Here is a 12312-nt window from a genome sequence, read left to right as displayed (position 1 = left end):
TCTCCTTAGACCAACTGAATAAAAATAGGTGCATGGTATCGCAGAGACTTGAACCATCATATATCTAAAAATCTAGCAATCACACTATTGGCCTTCTTGTTTTGATGATGTTTAACAAACAATTTATTACTAATGTTGTTTGTCTAGTGTTTGTGCATTCCTATGTTTTGTAGACAAACAACGTTGTTGGAGGAATGGATGGAATAGAGCTTCAACGATCATATCCAAAGGAGGTTGGCGGAATGTCGGTGAAGCCTTGCTATTCAAAGTTCAAGATCCAAGTTCAAGCTTCATCCGCGAGATTACCAAGTCAAGCTTATTGAAGATCAAGATCATTGCTTGGGTAATTTAGTTTAGGAATTTATATTATGTGTGTTAGTACTTTAAGCTCAATCATATACACACACACACGTTTTGGATTTTGTATATATATAGTTATATATATACATATATGTTTTGGTTTGATAGTTTTCAAGTTTTACTATGAAACAAATGAATAGAATTGGAAAATACTATTTTGTTTCATGTTTATATGCCTATATATGATTTCACCTTTAACAAGCTTATATTTAATGAAATCATATTTAGTGTTTTGAATATATTGCATAGAATATGCAAATTTATGAAAATATTGTATTTCTAGATTATAGACTTCATAACAACATGTTATATCTTTTATCAAGTCTATACAATCATTTCATAAGGTTTCAAAATGTTGTTTAAGTCAAAATATCAAAATATCAATTTTCAGGTTTTCATGTTTTGGACTATTTTGTAAAATGATGATATTTTTCATTTGGGAAGTCCTTTTTCGAAACCAGTCATTGTAGCATGTTTATTATCATGTCTACAATCATTCCCCAAAGTTTTACATTTTTTGGAATTTATTTGATATTTTTAAACAGCGTTTTAAAATCAGCAAAACAATTTTTGAATATGTCAGATTTCGGTCGACCGCACCGGTCGACCGAACCTGAGGTCAAAAGTTATCATGTCTATAATCATTCCCCAAAGTTTTACATTTTTTGGAATTTATTTGATATTTTTAAACAGTGTTTTAAAATCAGCAAAACAGGTTTTTTTTATGTGTCAGATTTCGGTCGACCGCACCGGTCGACCGAACCTGAGTTCATATGTTCACTGGGCGACAGAGAGTCTGTCGGGTCGACCGGTCCGGTCGACCGAAAGCTCCATCGGTCGACCGCACCGGTCGACCGACGATGGTCCAGTTTATTTTCTTCGTGTTTTTGCTCTCATCGGGCGACCGACAAAATTTCCGATCGACCGACAATAGATCCGTTAGACACTAACGGCTATTTTTCTGAGCTGTCTTCTGGGGACTGTTTTGTCATTTGGTTTGGGGTTTTTTGTTGAGATCTTGAGTGGGTATAAATTCCCCATTGCTGATCTCTTTTTTGACTAATGAAAAGAAGTTTTTAAAACAAGTTTTAAACAAGGGTTTAAAAGTGTGTTTAAGGGTTTGTTTTGTTTGTGAAGAAGTTTTCACAAGTGGAGGAGATCATCTTCTTGTTTGGGCTTCAATCTCCATCTCTCCATCTTGTTATTCAGAGAAGAATCTCTAAACTCATTTCTACCTATTTATTATTTTGTCTATAATTTCTATATGCTAGATTTTAATTGAGTTTAGTTTTGATTTTGATTACACTCATTGTTACACACACCCACATTGAGCTTTTAGTATTTACATACATAGTATAGTTGGGTGGTGAGAGATTGTAACATTGAGTTGTGCTTAATTGAGTTCTCATCCATAGTTGAGAACAATCATTTGTTATATTGTGCTTATTGTGAGATTCACTTTGTAATACACTTGTACACCGAGTGAGGAGTGTGTGGTGAGAGTCGGGGATCGTCCCAAGAGGAGTGGCGTCGGTTGACGTGCCTAGGGAGAGGTTGTAACCGAGCACTTGAGGGAGACACGGCTAGGTCCAACACTTAGTGGGTGTAGAGTGGGATTACAATAGTGTGTTGATTGTAAAGTTTTCGGTTAGCTAGAAAACCGAGTGTGAGGTGTAAACGTTATTCGGGTGAACGTAGAAAACCCGGTTGATAGTGGATTTCTCCCCGGGAGTGGGGAGCGGAGACGTAGGACGGAAGGTCCGAACTCCGTGATCATATCTTGTGTTTGAGTGTGCTTTGGCGCTTATTTATACTTGTGTTTATACCCCCCCCCCCCCCTCTAGGGTCTAACACACACAAGATCAAACTCTTCTGTGGTAGTTTTCACTTTGAACCACACTAGCCTTTGCCTTTGCTTTGCACATTTATGGTCTTGTACATGTCCTGGTTTTTGCTAGGGCTTTAGGTATATTTTCACAAGACACCATAGGAGACAGTCAAATCTCCACCCATGTATAGGTGAGTTCTTTAAGCATGTTTCCTATCAAACATCCCGCATCCGAGATTGTTTGAACTCATTAAGGCTTAAAACTTAAAAACCATCCTCTCTCATAATAGGATTCTAGGTGAGTCCTTTAGGTGTGTTTCCTATCCAACAACCTACATCCGAAATGCTTTGGACTCATTAAGGCTTAACAGCCAACCCATTCACATGATAGGATCATCGGTGAGTCCTTTAGACATGTTACCTATCCAACAGCCCGCATCCAAAATGCTTTGGACTCATTAAGGCTTAACAGCCATCCTCTTTACCTTGATAGGATTTCAGTTGTAAATCTTACTTGACTTTTGAACTAATTATCTAATCGTTAGTAGCGTAAGCTTTGAACTAATAACTTGATGTAAATGGTAAGTGTTTGTAAGACTCACCAAACTTTACAAATCTTACTTGACTTTTGAACCAGTTATCTTATTATTAGTAGCGTAGGCTTTGAACTAATAATTTGATGAACATGATAAGTATTTGTAAGACTCACAAAACTATGATACCCATTGCAGCAGATTTCCTTTCGACTATGTCCTTTTTCAGACCTTTAGTTAAATGATCAGCCATATTCTTTGAAGACCGGACATCAATCACAAAGATGACTCCTTGGCAGATGAGTTCTCTTAAATAGCCATGCTTCAAACAAATAGTCCACTTTTTTCCATTGAACAACGAGTTCATTGCCACAACACTCGTCGCTTGATTATCATAATAGATAGTAATTATGCCTTGCAATTCTGTCAATGGAAGGTCTCAAAGAATACAACTGAGCCACTCAGCTTCATCTTCTGCAGTACAGAGTACGAAGAACTCAGATTCCATCGATGATTGTGCAATCATTGTCTGCTTCTTAGACTTCCACGAGATGGCAGCTCCACCTATGGTGAAGATAAAACCTTCAGTAGATTTGCACTCACTTGGTTTTGAGCACCAGCTCGTATCTGAATAGCCTTCGATTATAGTCGGATATCCAGTGTAGAATAGACCTAAAATTATAGTTCCTTTTAAGTATCTTATCAATTTCTGGACATCATCCCAATGAAGCTTTTCAGGATTACTTGTGAACCTACTAAGCATTCCTATAGCAAATGCTATATATGGTCTTGTGCAGCTCATTGTGTGCATAAGACTCCCAATGATCTTTGAGTACCTTAGCTGCTCTACTGATCTTCCAGTATTTGGTCGAAGTTTCTTGTTATAATCATATGGCACTGACAGTACTGGCAGGTCGTAGTAGCCATACTTTCTTAGCATGCTCTTGATATAATGAGATTGAGACAATCTAATACCCTCTTCAGAGTATATGATTTTGATTCCAAGAATCACGTCTGTAGTTCCAAGGTCCTTCATGCTAAATTGTCCTGATAGAAATTTCTTAGTAGATGTTACTATCTTCAAATTACTCCCGATGATGAGCATATCATCCACATAGAGGCAAATAATAACCACATTTCCTTCAACGACCTTGATGTATAGGCACTTATCAGACTCACTAACTTGATACCCATTATTATGAACAACCCCATAGAGCTTCTCATGCCAGAGTTTCGGTGCCTACATAAGTCCATATAGAGACTTAATAAGTTTACACACTTTACCAGCTGGAGCATCATGTCCTTTTGGTTTCTCTATGTAGATCTTTTCTATGAGATCTCTATTGAGAAAGGCAGTCTTCACATCCATCTGATGTATGACGAACATTTTTATCACCGCTCATGCGATAAACTCTCTGATGATAGTGATCTTGCAAACTAGTGCATAGATATCAAAAAAATCTATTTATTCTCTCTGAGAGAATCCTTTCGCCACTAACTTTGTACTTCTCAATAGTACCATTAGGAGGAAGCTTCTTCTTAAAGATCCACTTATAACTGATAGGCCTAGCACCTTCAGGTATATTCACCAGCTCCCACGTGTGATTTTGGATCAATAAATCCATCTCATCATTTATAGGTTCTTTCCACAGGAGAGCATCTGTTGACTGCATTGCTTCTTAGAAAGTCTGTGGGTCTCCTTCTACATTATAGGTGATGAAGTCATCTCCAAAATATTTCTGTCTTCTGACATACTTAGAAGGTGGTTTGGTAACTCCTTCATCATTAATATTTTCAGTCTCTCATAAAACTGGCTCCTCAGGTGCATCCGACGTACTAGCATTTTCTGCTATATCTTTGAGCAATAAGCATTTATCTTTGATAAACTTATCCTTAAAGAATTCTGCATCCCAAGCTTCAATGATGAAGTTGGTTCTAAGGTCCAGGAACCTGTAAGCATCACTATCTTTAGCAAAGCCAAGAAACACACATCTGTTTGCCTTTGGTCCGAGTTTAGGGCTTCTGATATATAGAACTCAAACATATGCAAGACACCCCCACACTTTAAGATTATCTAAAGGATCTGGATATCCCAACCATAACTGATGAGGAGTATTATTAGTTTTGAATATGATACTCTGTTTAGAATCCAGTTTGCCATCAGCAAAGCCTCTCCCTGATAGTAGGTAGGTAGACCAGATGTAATTAACATAGAATTCACCATCTCAGCCAATGTGCGATTCTTCCTTTCTATGATCCTATTAGATTGCGGAGAATACGATGTCGTAGTTTCAGCAATGATACCATGCTCATTAAAGTATGTTTCCGACTACTTAGATCAGTACTCTCCTCCTCTGTCGCTCCTGAGTCTTTTCACCTGAAGTCCAAGTTGCTTCTCCATATGAGTCCGAAACTCGATAAACTTGCTGAAGGCTTCATCTTTAGATTTTAGCAGGTAGACATGACAGAAGTGCGAATAATCATCAATGAAGGTGATGAAGTACTTCATGCCGCCTCGAGTGACGAAGCTCTTAAAATCACAAGTATCTGAGTGATCAGATCCAATAGGTTGATGCTCCTTGTAACACTTGGAAAGGGCTTCCTTGTCAACTTCGCTTGTGCGCAGACTTCACACTTCTTAGGTTTGTTACCCCCATATTTCAGAAGTAATCCTAACTTCTCCATGCTAGACAACTTTCTATAATTTACATGCCCTACCCTATTGTGCCATAATACAGAGGAGTAAGCAGAAGATGATACTTCATTTACAATTGAGTTGGGTACAATAGTACTGATCTTATACATACCATTAGTACGATATGCATTACCAAAATATATTTTCTTAAATGATAACACAATCTTTCCTCATTGGAAATCCAGCCTCATACCTGCATCACACAGCAGGCTTTCAAAAACTAAGTTTTTGGCAATTGAGGGAACATATTTCACATCTTTTAATGTGAGAGTCTTCTCTGAAGAGAGAGAGTCAGCATCACAGTCCTAATTCCAAGAACATGAACCACAGAATGATCAACCATTGATACGTTCTCTTTGGCAGCAATATAGGAAGAGAACAGATCTCTGTTGGAGCAAACATAGTAGGTAGCACCTGTATCTAACCACCAACTAGTTGTTGGGAGTTGTCACTTGAAAAATCATAGCTACACAATTGTCAAGTTGATTAACATTGTGTGTTGTTTCCTTCTTTGGTGCTTTGCAATCCTTGACAAAATGTCATTGCTTCCCATAGTTGAATCATTTGCGTCTCTTCTTGAAATCTTTCTTCTGAACATTCAAGTTCTTCGGATTATGGTTCTTCTTTTTGTTAAATGGTTTCTTCTTCTTCTTGAAAGAAGAATTAGTATTATTCTCAGAGTTAGCAGCCACCATATTAGCAGACGTTTTCTGCTTAGCTAGGAGCTCATTCTTCGTACGAGTCTGAATCTCGTCCGCGATCCGAATGAACCTCTTCAAATCAGACAGAGTCACCTGTCTTTTCCTTTTTCGAATGTTCGTGAAAAATTACATCCAAGATGGATAAAGCTTGTTGACAATTACTCCAGAAATGAAGGTTTGACAAAGATTAATCTTTTCATCCTTCAGCTTCATAACAAGCTTTTCGAACTCTTTGACTTTAGGTAAAATCTTAGTGTCATCTTTGAATTTTTCAATAAGAATGATGTGAACTTACAATATTAATCGTAGAAGCTATATACATCTTCAAGTTAAAATGAAACAATAAATTAATACGTGCCAATTACCAATAATCAAAACATAAGAATAGGCTGAATAGCTGCAATAACCACCAGGTCAAAATTGATATATTAAAATATTGAGATATCCACAAACTTAACAATAACCGGTTCTTGTATTTCACAACTACGTTCTGGAAATATTATTAAATTATTAAACTTATATTAAATTAAAATTTCAAAGGAACTAGCATTAACTCACTAAACACTAATAAAATATTGGTTGTCACTAACTTAGTGAATATTGAACGTCAAATATTACACTATTATCTCACATGACCTTAGTACAGCAACGTCGGAGAAGTAAAGCAGTAAAATAATAAGCAACCACCAAGCTAGCTAATATGTACGTATTAAAATATGGAAACATAAAATTAGCTACAGTATCCTTACAACGGAGGACGGTTTATTGTTAAACTGCCTCCCATGGAGGAATTGTAAACTCTTCAAAAGGAAGGGTTAGGTGCCCTTAACCTCTTAATTATCAGGTGTTAACAAATCTTTTATTTATAAATTAGTGTTTGGCGGATTAGTGAAGGGTTAAATTCCTTTAACCCCTCTATTAACCCTTTGCTAAACTCACCTAAAGGCGTATTTGGTAACCCACTAAAACTGATCATGCTCAAAACTGACCCAATTTTAAGGAAATTTGGTGTTTGAGAAAAGTTAAATCAAAATAGGTCCAATATTCCTTTGCTTTTTTTTTAAACCCTTATAACCAAGCCGGGAATTTTCCTACCCCTACCAGAGATCAACCTTAGCATGGTTAAAAAATAAACAAAGGCTGGCATGGTTCGTATCAGGTTGCCAAACGAAGCCTAAGCGTATCAATTCTAGCTATAATTGATAATTTACGAAGATGGTTTTTTATTATTTTTTAATCATAATCATTTAAAAAAGTTTTTCGTGATTAATTCTTAATGAACTCTAACGATACTAATTTTTGCATCACATGAATAGTAACATTCTGAAGTTTTTATTGAATTTCAAGTATGCGAAGAGATTTTAGGAAGATGAAGATTGTTTTCGGACGTTATATTATTTAGAAAATGAAGAGGACACCTGTGCTAAATCCATGGTAGACCTAGTATTAGAGACCGGCCCACCTAAAATATCAAATTGGGCTTAAAATCTGACCTTATTTTAAGAGAGATGGAATAGAGTCCAGCCTTCTTAGACAGGCTTAGGAGGGTTGGGCCTAATCCGATGCGGAAGTTATGATACTGAGCACTGCGGGTGCAAACAAATCAGATACCACTCGGATATCTGATATTTACCACGTTTGTATTCACTAACTAATTACTAGTACGGATACCTTTGCATATACGGATACGTACAGGTAAGAAAAAAAAATCATATTCGTATACACTAAGATCGAATACGATTGTGAAGATACATGTGGACATACATCCGGATACAATACGAATATGAGAAAACCAAATAATATTTGAAAAACTAAGTTCATATGATTCAATAGAGTTCAGTTCACATGATTCAGTAGAGTTCATTAATATGTTCATTGCATCTAAAAAGTTAGGATTATGTCTCTTTATAATCAAAATTCACATCAAATTCATTAATCTATAAAACAATTACAACTATATGACCAACATATATTCTGATGTTTGCTACGTATTATTATATGCAACCATATCTTATTAGATATTGATATTTACTAACTATATCCGTATACGGATATAGATATATTTACGGGTGCAGATAGTTCTTAACACCCCTACTGAACGTGCATATGACCTATTAATTCTTTGTTCTCAGAAGATGGTTGAAAAATACTTGATTTTGCTAATAGAAATAACAAAAAAAGAGCATTTTTTCCCTCAAAAATTTTGAGAATTCATTTCACGTAGATCTGGCTATGTTTTTTAAGTACTGAAAGTAGATCCCCTGACGGTGAAGAAGGAAGATCCTATCACATGTCTTGCACGTGGTAGCTCTAATAAGTCTAACTAACATAGTTTTGACGGTGTTAATTAACTAGTCATGATTATATAGGCTAATAAAATAGAACACGCATGATAGTTAGTTAATTCCACATAATGTAGAAATGCATATGCTGATGACCCTTTTTCCCCCAAAAAATGTTATCCTCCGCTTGAAGGTGAACATCTTAAACAAATCTAACTCTTCGCTTTTCTTGTTCACTTAGCAGTCGAAGGAGCTATGATGGTGCATTTCAACAAAAAAAAAAAAAAAATGAAGCAGTCAAAAAATTCTATTGCAGTTCTGAGTAAAGAAGGAGGCAAGTGAACACTAGTCCTCAGATCTCTCCCGGGAAGTGTGAAAATAGCGTAATTTACTAAATGAACAGGTTGTACTAAGTAGAAATTGATATTCAGTGCAAGTGAATCCGAATGCATTATTTGTAACAAACTAACAATGTGCAGTCGGTGCATGTTTATTTTGAAATTACAAGTCACAACTATAGAGTCAGGGATCCTAAATTTAGGATATGGAATTTTATCATGCTCCCTTATAAAATCTACATTAGTTATGTTTCTGTATTTAATATGTCTGACTTTTTCAAGAAACTAACATTGATACGGATAAACCATCTGATAATCTAGTTTTATTAATGGAACATGCAAGAGCATGTACAACTTCTATTGATCAAATTTATCTAGTGATGCATAATGTGCTAACAAATTTATTTAGTGATTCATAATGTGCTAAGTAAACGAGAATTGATGTATCCACGTATGATCTTAACTAGTGTCCCAGACTTGACACGCGCGTAGAGCGCCAGAGTCTAGTTCTTTTAACATATGTAGATCATAATTGATTTTCCGGTTGTATGTTATTGACAATACATTGGTCAAGAGCATAGAGCGACACATCATCCCTCATTTACTCTAATCTAACATAGATAATTGTTATATTACTGGACGTTGGAGGAAAGTTGGATCTAAAACATAGTTTTCCCTGAAAACTTCCACCTTGAAGATCCACACAATATTGTACCAGGTCAGGTTATGAGGTCACCTGTAAATTGAAGTGTAGCAGATACATTGAGAAAACATTAGTGTGGGCATTTTCTCTTACACGCTCCAAGGTTAAAGATAGTGACATACACAAAAAAGGACTGAAACTGATTGCTGGAAACAACCTAGTTAGAGTCTCAGATGCTTTAAGACCAAGTCTTTGCTCCTCGATCCCATCAAAATATATAGCAAGAAAAGAATCAAAAAGAGAGGTAAAGGGGGAAAAAAAAGATAAAGCAATTGGAAGAAGCCAAGGCCTATGCCACTTTGGCTTTTTTACTCTTTTCTTTTTTTCCTTGCCTTATTCCCTGCAGTAGTTTATGAGATTAGAAGAATCTCCATGCAAATATGAGTAAGTTTGAATAGCACTGACACTGGTCAGTCCCATTCTACAATATAAATCCAAAACAGTACTCTCAAAGTGAGTAAGAGATATAGAGGGAGACAAGAAAGGAGAAAAGATAAAGGTAGTGAGATTAAAATACAATTAAATCTAAGGGCTCTTTAATCAGTGGAATTGCTTTACTTACAAGGATCTCTAGGAGCCAAACCACACAAAAGAAGCCAAAACCAAGAGTGAGAGAGATGGACTGAAAGAATCAAAGCAAACCTTACATGCATGATTTTATGCCTACTAGAACATTTCTTGGTCTTTGTTCCACGCACTTCTACCTCTTCTATAGTACATATCAAAATGATTCTTTGGATATCTTTCTCTTTACATGCTAACAAACATATCATTACTCTTCATCAACTCATCATCATCATCATCATCATCATCTCATTTCTCTCTCTCTCTTTCTCTCTCTCTCCCTCTCTCTCTCTCTCTCTGTGTATCTCATGCACACTCAAAAATAAAGGAAGGAGATCACTAAAGTGACCGCAAAAGCTTATGACCATCTTTGTCAAGAATCTTGAATGTGTATTTTTTTTTTGTGTAAGGGAAGCTAATTGTCTTCTTTACACACCCCCAAACACAACCAACAACACATAAAGCAGTGCGTATGCACTTTGGCAAAGCAATGATATTTTTGGCTAAATTTAGGAGTGTTTAAAGATTTTCCCAACTCATTTGCTACATCCAAGATGAGACGTCCCCCCACCCCCACCCCCTAATTCATCAAGAAACTTCACCGTCGCCCGCCCTCCCTCCCTCCCTCTACGCCCTCCCCGGCGGCCGCCCAGCCTTGCCTGCTCTTCTGCAATACAAAATTTCATCCAATTCTGGTCAGATTGTGAAGCAATTCTCGCAACATTTCATCATGCAATGCTCAAATTCAGGTGAATGTCATTCACTAAACCATGCATTAGTAACTTTGATTAAGCTATAAGTAGATGTGGGGTCCCACACTAAATCTTGATACACGTTACTATGTTAACGTTTTGTTTGATTCTTTAATCAAATTTGAGTAAGTTATGATGAGTGTAAGTTTCTTGGGAAGATAAGCATGATTATGTGGTGTGGGAGGGAGTGACTAAAGTGAAGAGAGACCCTCTTTTCTTTTCTTTTCTTTTCCCTTCTTTTAATTTTTGAACAGGGGGTAACATCAAAGCTATAAGTGTACTGTGAGATTTGTGATTTGGGCCCATGAAGCCTCCAAAGTAAGCCCCTCTGGCAATTAATCAAGCAAATCTTGCACATGTCTATCCAAAAACGCATGGGAATGTGAAAAAACAACTATTCATGGTTTCCATGTCACTTTATCTACTATCTAATATACTAGTATATCTTTCATGGGGAAATTAAATTTTAGTTAGCAACTATAATCTGTTTCCACTTATAACAAAAGAGTTTTTTAAACAGAGAAGAGTGAGGATTAAAACAACCCAGCTACAACTAACAGGTGGACAAAAGAAGAAAAATGCAAGAAGATAGTATGAGGCTACATGAAAAATTTGTAAGCCATGACAACTAAATCAAAATTCATATTGCGCGATGAAGAACACTTGGCAAAATACTAATAGCTACTTACTAATGAAGAGGTGAAGAGCAAAATCTGATGACAGAGCAATCAAGTACCTGTTGTGGATAGGATCAGGCCCATTTGGCACTCTCCTCTTGGTAGCACTGAGAGGATCCATTTTCATCTGAGAATTGGACCTCACCGTCGTCGCTGACATTCCCCTAGAACTCAGAGGAAGTGTTGCGTTTGTTCCCTTACTGCCTTCTAAAGCCACAGACACCAAAAGGCCAATACAGAGGAAGCAAGCAATTGCACCAAAAATTCTCCTAGTGGACCTACTTGAACTTCCCATGTCTTTTTCTTCCTCCCTATTTCTTCTTCCTCTTCTTCTGTTTTTTCCTCTACCCTCTCTTACTCTCTTCCCCTCTCCTTGACAATGCTAGTAATGGCTTGTTAAGTGAGAAGAATGTGGAGGTGAGAGGGTCATTGTAGAATGTAGCTAGGTAGAGGGAATGAGAGGTGAAGAAAGAGAGCAAGAAAGAATAAATGAGGGAATGAAGTAATGGGGAATGTGTTTTTGTGTGTTATATGCTCTATATATATATATATATATTGTTTTTTAAAACTTTGGTTTTTTGAGTTGGTTGTTTTGCTTCCTTTTACTTTTTTAGAGTTGGAAGGGATTCTTGTTGCACTTTTGTAGGAGAACAAAAGAAAGAGAGCCCTGAACGTGAGTGGTCATTTGAGGCCTCCATGCTTTAGGAACAGGATGGACCCACTAGCCAGCAGCCTAAATTCCTTTGCTTTGGCCTTTGGGAATTTTCTCATGCAACCATTTGTTTTTTGTGTTTGATCAGTAGGTTACTTTATCTAAATCAAGGAGGGTATCACTTATCCTTTTGGTAATGGAATTTTACCCCTTTCAAAGTTTGCGCT

The 12312-nt window shown here is 36.7% G+C and overlaps 1 long non-coding RNA gene across 1 annotated transcript; it reads left to right on the top strand.

Moving 5' to 3' along the window:
• On the top strand, nucleotides 9868-11610 carry LOC109833448. The gene is made up of 2 exons (XR_002245212.1): nucleotides 9868-10753; nucleotides 11277-11610. It is a non-coding gene; the product is annotated as an uncharacterized LOC109833448 (long non-coding RNA).

The sequence above is a fragment of the Asparagus officinalis genome, chromosome 3 (assembly GCF_001876935.1).
Source record: "Asparagus officinalis chromosome 3, Aspof.V1, whole genome shotgun sequence".
NCBI lineage: Eukaryota > Viridiplantae > Streptophyta > Magnoliopsida > Asparagales > Asparagaceae > Asparagus > Asparagus officinalis.
The sequence above is the reverse complement of the archived record's forward strand: the minus strand, read 5'-3'. Positions and strand labels throughout refer to the sequence as shown.